Below are 8,445 nucleotides of genomic sequence, written 5' to 3'. Positions count from 1 at the left end.
ACAGTACTAAATCCATGTGTATGTATAGTGTGAATGTTATCGTATGTGTGTATGCATGTGTCTGTGCCAATGTTTGTGTTGCTTCACAGTCCCCGCTGTTCCATAAGGTGTTTTTTTATCTGTCTTTTAAATCAAATTTTACTGCTTGCATCAGTTACTTGATGTGGAATAGAGTTCCATGTAGTCATAGCTCTATGTAGTACTGTGTGCCTCCCATAGTCTGTTCTGGACTTGGGGACTGTGAAGAGACCTCTTGTGGCATGTCTTGTGGGGTATGCATGGGTGTCCGAGCTGTATGCCAGTAGTTTAGACAGACAGCTCAGTGCATTCAACATGTCAATACCTCTCATAAATAAAAGTAGTGATGAAGTCAATCTCTCCTCCACTTTCAGCCAGGAGAGATTGACATGCATATTATTAATATTAGCTCTCTGTGTACATTCAAGGGCCAGCCGTGCTACCCTGTTCTGAACCAATTGCAATTTTCCTAAGTCATTTTTTGTGGCACCTGACCACATGACTGAACAGTAGTCCAGGTGCAACAAAACTAGGGCCTGTAGGACCTGCCTTGTTGATAGTGGTGTTAATAAGGCAGAGCATCACTTTATTATGGACAGACCTCTCCCCATCTTAGCTACTTTTGTATCAATATATTTTGACCATGACAGTTTACAATCTAGTGTTACTCCAAGCATTTAGTCATCTCAACTTGCTCAATTTCCACATTATTTATTACAAGATTTAGTTGAGGTTTAGGGTTTAGTGAGTGTCCGATGAGAAGTCACAGATAAACCACAGAAATCTACAGAAAACATCATCCTAGACCAATTCTAGGTGTATTGTGATTTACCTTCAATGAATGAAATCGGTTTCGCTCCCCTTGTGGTATTTGTGAGGCCTGGTTACATGGGTGGTGACAGGTTACAAGCTGTGGGGTTACAAGCAGAGAGAGAGAGAGAGAACCCTTCCCGAAGATCTGTCTTTCCAACAATTAATAATAATTATACATTTTAAATATATATTTTGTAGTAATGTGTGATAATAATATATATGATATATATAAAAGGTTTAGTAAAAAACAGAGCTATAGTTTAATAGTGTGTAGTGCACTTTTAATAATAGTGATATGTTTAAATGCTGGTAGTAACATTTGTGAAGAAATAAAGAGTTTTGAAATGTAATTTACCTTTAATGAAATATAAGGCTATCTGTATGTGTCTGTGTGTGCGTGTGCGTGTGCGTGTGTGTGTGTGAAGGCGTGGGAAGGCGTTAGGTTACAAGCAGAGAAACTTGCTGAAAACATTATTTTCTAAGGCAAATACATGGGGTTGTGTGTGTATGTGTGCTTGTACCAGCATTTTTTAAACCTGTCGAACCTCTGACCTTCCAAAATACTTCTCGGCATATCCATATGAAGGGTCAACAAATGTTTACAACCCTCAGGAGACCACATAACAAATGTTTGAAAAACAGTTAAACGTTGTCCTGGGGGTGGCTGTCTCAGTCAATCACACCATCCTCTTTTTGAAAGGGTAATTGTACTCTTTAAGATGGGCCCTTTACTTATGACTTAAAGAGATCACTTTTACCCCCCCTTAATAACAGGTACAGGATGGCAACAAGCCCGAGTTACACCAGGAACACACAATCCCTCCATCAGTGCTCAGACTGTCCGCAATAGGCTGAGAGAGGTTGGACTGTGTGCTTGTAGGCCTGTTGTAAGGCATGTGCTCACCAGACCCACCGTCGCTGGACCAGACAAGACTGGGAAAAGTGCTCTTCGCTGACGAGTCGCGGTTTTGTTTCAGCAGAGGTGATGGTCGGATTTGTGTTAATCGTCGAAGGAATGAGGGTTACACCGAGGCCTGTACTCTGGAGCAGGATCGATTTGGAGGTGGACCTGATAGTGCAGCTGTGGTCTGGGGCGGTGTGTCACAGCATCATCGGACTGAGCTTGTTGTCATTGCAGGCAATCTCAACGCTGTGCCTTACAGGGAAGACATCCTCCTCCCTCATGTGGTACCCTTCCTGCAGGCTCATCCTGACATGACCCTCCAGCATGACAATGCCACCAGCCATACTGCTCATTCTGTGCGTGATTTCCTGCAAGACAGGAATGTCAGTGTTTGCCATGGCCAGCCAAGAGCCCAGATCTCAATTCCATTGAGCAAGTCTGGGACCTGTTGGATCGGAGTGTGAGGGCTAGTGCCGTTCCCCCCAGAAATGTCTGGGAACTTGCAGGTGCCATAGTGGAAGAGTGGGGTAACATCTCACAGCAAGAACTGGCAATCTGGTGCAGTCCATGAGGAGGAGATGCACTGCAGTACTTAATGCAGCTGGTGGCCACACCAGATACTGACTGTTACTTTTGATTTTGACCCCCCTTTGTTCAGAGACACATTATTCCATTTCTGTTTGTCACATGTCTGTGGAACTTGTTCAGTTTATGTCTCAGTTGTTGAATCTTGTTATGTTCATTCACATATTTACACATGTTAAGTTTGCTGAAAATAAATGCAGTTGACAGTGAAAGGACATTTCTTTTTTGCTGAGTTTATCTTTACAGACATTTGTCCTTAACAAGGCCTAGGAGGCCCCTATAGTTTCCAAAAATCTCTCAAAATTTTCAAAATGTTTTAAGCATCTTTATTTTCATGCATATAACTTGTAAAAAAGTTTTTTATTACCAAATTCATACTCGTTAGTGTAGACACCACACTCTAGCTTTCATTTGTGTTATAATAGTGATTTACAAATGAAAAAGTCAATAGTTAATTGCATATAGGTGTCGTGTCTTTGGCTATGCCGGATTAAGTTATATGACATGCTAACTTATAAAATGATTTCTCTGTAATTAATATTACCTGATTAAGCTAATCGTGTAAATGTAATTAACTAGAAAGCCAGGGCACCACGGAAGAACGTTTATAGAGCCGTTATCTTCCGAATAAACTCTTAAAATACTTTGTAATATTTTACATCGATAGCAGTCAATATTAACCCTTATCTTATTTTCAGTCTCATAATGAAAGTTGTAAATTCTTGGCTATCTTCACGAACCCTGGCTAACAAGGTGAATCAGCAATACAAAATTGGGTTTAATTATTTATTTACTAAATACCTAAACTAATCACACAGAATTACATATACACAGAATACAAATGATGTCATACAGAAAACGTCCTGGTGGACGGAACCTGTATCATGGCTGGTTACACAAAGGAAAGGGGGTTGGGCTTGAATGAAAGAGCGGGAAGATTTAGGAACAGAGAAACAGCAGCTAGGCTATCGTAAATACATTATCTTATGCATTCTAAATTACCGCCCATTTGGAAAAGGAAAATGCAATAAATATTTACTCTGAGCTGCGCTTCGGTAGATTGGTTGTAGATGCTGGCCGGGTTGGCCAACAGATCTTCCTGTAAACTCTTAAGAATGTCTCTGGTGGTTAATTGGATACGTGGTGGTATCTTCGTCTGTCTGTTAGACTGGATCCGTCGTCCGTCCTTTCCTAGCCCACGTCTACAGCGGCCGCTGCTAACTCAACGGCTAGGAAGTATCACTTCTGTAGTGAATAAGCTCAAAGTTCATACCAGTTCATACCATAGCTCACGCCGAGGTTGGCTTAGTTCTGTCCTTGACATGTGTGTCCTTCTAACGTAGAGGCTGCAGACCTCCCGTACTGGAACAACCTGGTTATCTTTTCGTCAAAGGCTTATATAGTGGAAAGGGGGGAAGGATGTGTTTCATCATTTATAACCCCTCCTCTTCACAGGGGTGGGCCACTGATCAAGCAGGGCACTTTCCTTATGAAAACCCAAATCTCTCATTTGGAAGCTAAAATTACATTTAATCTCCTAACAAACAATTTCAATATCAAACATTTCAATTGCATAACAATTCCATGTGACTCTGATAACTAGAGGGTGGATACTTTCCCAGGTACAGTTTATGTCGTCCTGTCATCAGTCATAATGTCTCAGATAACAACGGAACCCATACTCATTGTGTTCCAAAGCATATTTCCAACTGGTTTTATTATCAAAATATGGTTCCTTTCCCCATTTGTTTGATGTTCCCAGACTCTCTATATTTAACACAGGCTATTCAAGTCTTTCAGTAGGGTCAGAGAGGGGAAGGGAGAAAGGTATTTATGGGGGGGGGTCATAAACCTTACCCACAGGCCAACGTCATGACAGTCCCCCCATGTTGGGTTCAATCTTGCGATTAAACTGCATGTTGTAAACCAACATAAAAATGAACGTGGGTTGTCCTGGTTGTGGATCATCGTTGTGGTCCCCATCTGGCGGTCGACCCGGGTAGGGTGTCTGCAAATGAAGAAGTCCGCTCCAAGGCTAGGCAGCAGATGTCCAGTTGGTGGTTGCTATTGCAGTCCCCCCTCTGGTGGTCGACCCGGGTAGGGTCTCTGCAAATGAAGAAGTCCGTTCCATGACTCGGCAGCGGATGTCCGGATTGGGATCGCCGTTCCGGAACCGTCGTCTGGTCGTCCAGACTGGAATATCTGGGCAGTAACTTAGGCAGATGTTAACAACGCACACACACTCATGAAATATATCATTACATTTCCTCCCAAATGAGCGCCGTTGTGGCACTAACTGATGGTTGTATGGGGGAGTTGTTTATGGCTCTATCACTTTCTATGTGCCGAAGAAAATGAAACAAAATGAATGAAAGCATAAACAAAACAAAATATAGTTATCCCACCTTAATCATCTAATTGGACTGTATTCTATCTACGTCCATGGTCTTGGCAAAATGACCCTATCATGGCATTGTCTAATGACATATTTAGGGCTTTCCTAATTTGCGGGGTGGCGCTTAGGGTACTATCCTGATAAGTCTACAGCTGTAAGGCACTAGTTTTGGGCAGTCTACAGTGATGACCTATGGACTTCTGGTTAGAAAACTGGTGAGTGCTGTAGAGTCAAAGGGCTAGAAGTAAATGTTCAACTTTACTAAGGCTGGTATTTTGCTTGGACCCTTAACCTCTTGCGTATATCCTACCACTGGGGGCGCCACAGCGAAAAAAATTCGTTCCCATTTTCAACGGCCTACTAATCAAACTCAGAAGCTAGGACATGCATATACTTATTTTATATGGTTAGAAAACACCCTAAAGTTTCTGAAACTGTTTGAATGGTGTCTGTGAGTATAACAGAACTCGTATGGCAGTCAAAACCCCGAGACCGATTGAACCAGGAAGTGGGATTCTGAATTGTGGACTCGACTTCACAGCCTTCCCTGTAATTCACAACGTGAAAAAATGATAATTGAGCACTTTCCAGTGCATCCACTAGATGTCCCCAGTCTTTACAACGTGTTTTGAAGCTTCTGCTGTCGAAACTCAGTGCAGGAGACGATGTGGCAATTGGTCACAGTAGGAGGGCCATCAGCATTGTGACGTCGGCGGCCGTGTCTGCCCCCACCTTTGGAAACGTTTTGAAACACAATGAAATCGTCCCACTCTAATCTGATTGGCTCTCTTGTTGAAACAGGCCCTGAAGATTAATGTTATACAACGTTTGACTTGTTTGAACGAACCTAACGAAGGGAAAATAGTCATTTTTCGTTAGCCAAGTGGCCAAGTAGCACGGATCAACATTTGGTTACAGCCTTAGGACGCGCTAACAACAGCAAGCTAATGGAACATAAAGGATGGACTTTTTCGACCGAAAATACATTTGTCGTGGACCTGGGATACCTGGAAGTGCTTTCTGATGAAGACAACTAAAGGTGAGGGATTATTGGCAATATTATACAAGATCAGATGTGATGTGCGATTGTTCCAAGATGGCGACGAGCTAGGCTTTCTAGCTCATTTTCTGAGTATCGCATCCCCTTTTATCTCAAAGTGTGATTACCCTGTAAAGTTAATTTAAAATCTGTTATGACGGGTGTTTTCAAGAGATATTCATCTATAAATCTTAGATTGACAATATATAAAAAAAATCGTTTTCGAATAGTAATTTATAAAATTGTAGCACTGTTTCCCGGGACGCATTTTATGAAAAAATAGTTAGTCAACGTCAGGTGCAGATGTAAAATGCTGTTTTTATATAGAAATATGACCTTTATTGAACAAAAGATTGCATGCTGTGTGTAACATGATGTCCTAGGTGTGTCATCTGATGAAGTTTGTAAAAGGTTAGTGCTGCATTTAGCTGTTTTTTGGTTATATGTGATGCATGTGCCTGGTTGGAAAATTCATATGATGCTACTTTTACCATGTACTCCTCTAACATAATCTAATATTGTGCTTTTCCTGTAAAACCTTTTTGAAATTGGACAACGAGGGTCGATTCAAGAGAGGTGTATCTATAAAACGATATGAGACAGCCCTATATTTGAAAAAAAAATATATATTGAATTTCGTTATGCTAATGTCGCTAGGAGTTTTTCGCTGGAAAATGATCCCGCTAACGGGATGAGAGTCTCAAGAGGTTTTAAGTGATCCTAGCATAAATCCTAATTGGATGTTCCGTTGTGCATGTGCGTTTATGCTTACACAATCGCGCATGTCAAGGGAAGAAAACCAAGTATCCTGGCAGATTACAACTTGTTCAGAATGAGTCTGACGTAGTCAGGTAATTTTCAGGTCAATGCCTGGAGGTCAGTCAGAATTGGTGTCAAGGGAGTCTGTAGTAGTTTTTCTACAAGACACTGTATCTACCACTATTGTAGTGGCGGTAGGTATGAAGTCTATTTCATAGCTATGTTATCCACGGAGGAGCTAACCTCACGACGGAAGTACTCTAAGTATTAGACCAGTCGTACGTGGTGTGATCATGGTTCATGACTTCTAATAACTTTTCTCCTGAACGGAGGGTTCTATTTATTAGTGGCATGTGTTAACCATTGGAAGAGTGCAATGGAGATTCCCTTCCCCGTGTTGCACTCTGAGCGACTCCTATGATGCTATTATCAATAGCAATTTAACTTGTGAGGTTACTAATCATCTTACTGAGTGTTGCTGGACTGACTGTGGTTTTGGCACTGGTATTCAATGGGTCCAGTTGTCCTACCGATTTATTCTGAAATATTATCTACCGGAACACATGATTGGAGCATATTACTAGTTGTATTGTAGTTGAACCTACACATGGCAAGGAATGATTATTGTTGCCATTTGTTTTGGAGGTGGACAAGTCCACTGGACTTCCTTTACGACCAGTGTGGTACACCTCAGAACTATCTTAGATGTGTTCTAAGATAATCCCCGTCTAGGGGCCTGTCTGTTCCTCATTGTTCTCATAGGGGAGTTTACGACTAGATTTGATTTATGCTCTGGCGGCCTCGTACGGTGTTGTCCGTAGTCTCGACCCCCCCACCGGCCTCGATGAGGCTCATCATGGGTCTGGGCTACTATTCCCCCCCTTTGTGTCTCGGGACCCCCCCACCAGCGGGTGGTGTTGGTGTCCGAGGCGCAAACGAAAAGTTCAGACCCTATGTACGAGTTGTCAGTGACCGCGTTATTATGAGAATGGCTGTAACCTTTCAACCAAATCCCCTGGTGTTTGTGCTTCAAAGCACTAAGTGGCTGTCGAGGCATGTCAGTCACCACCGCGTCCGCGTGTGGCAACCTCTTCCGTACCTGCGAACTGAGACGAGGATATCGGTCTGTGATATCGCAAAGTGTTTCACCAGTGGGAGTCATCGGGTCAGTTGCTGGACTGACGCCATTAGTGTCATTGTAAGGGGTGACAGTCCCCAACAAAGCATAAGGTGTATCATCGGAAGCAGAGTATACTCTGCGCATCGATGTTTTTCTTGCTGAGACGGCCGCAGTGCTTGCGGAAGTGTCCGAAGGGCAAGAGAAGTTCATCTCAACTACCGTATTGCACGACTGCAAGGAGGAGGGAAGTTGCTAATTCACAGAGACAGCTGGCTCGAAATCATGAAAAGAATGGTCAATCAGATTGGCTTATGGAATGTGTCGAGATATCGTAATATCGCCTTGGATCGGATTCTGCACCAAGAGGTTTCTAAACGTCTTTTTCCCAAGGGGTGCTTTTGACAGATACCCCTCGTGAAGGACTGCGTTGCAGCTAGCGTTAAGGGGAGACAGTGTGGTCAGTGGAGAAGGCACTGTGGCCTGTGACCATACCTGGTTGGTTTTCCAATCCATCAATGGGAGTAACCGATCCATCAAGTCTGCTCCAAGTAGCAGGGGTACAGTTTCGAGGCTGGTAACATACACAGGGTGAACGAGCGATACGTCCTTGAACTGTAGTTTCAGCATGACTCTCAATGTGAGAGGCGAGGTAGTCTGAGTGACCCCTCGAAGTGGAGTGTCGCATCGTTCCACTTTTAACCAACGTTTAGTTGGCTTCAAAGCCCTTTTGAGATCATCAAACAATGTTTGAGAGATGAGTGATATTGTCGCACCCGAATCAATTAGCGCATGACAAGTGAAGCAATCCTCCA

The sequence above is a fragment of the Salmo trutta genome, chromosome 20, assembly GCF_901001165.1.
Source record: "Salmo trutta chromosome 20, fSalTru1.1, whole genome shotgun sequence".
NCBI classification, from domain to species: domain Eukaryota; kingdom Metazoa; phylum Chordata; class Actinopteri; order Salmoniformes; family Salmonidae; genus Salmo; species Salmo trutta.
Note: the sequence above shows the minus strand (reverse complement) of the source record.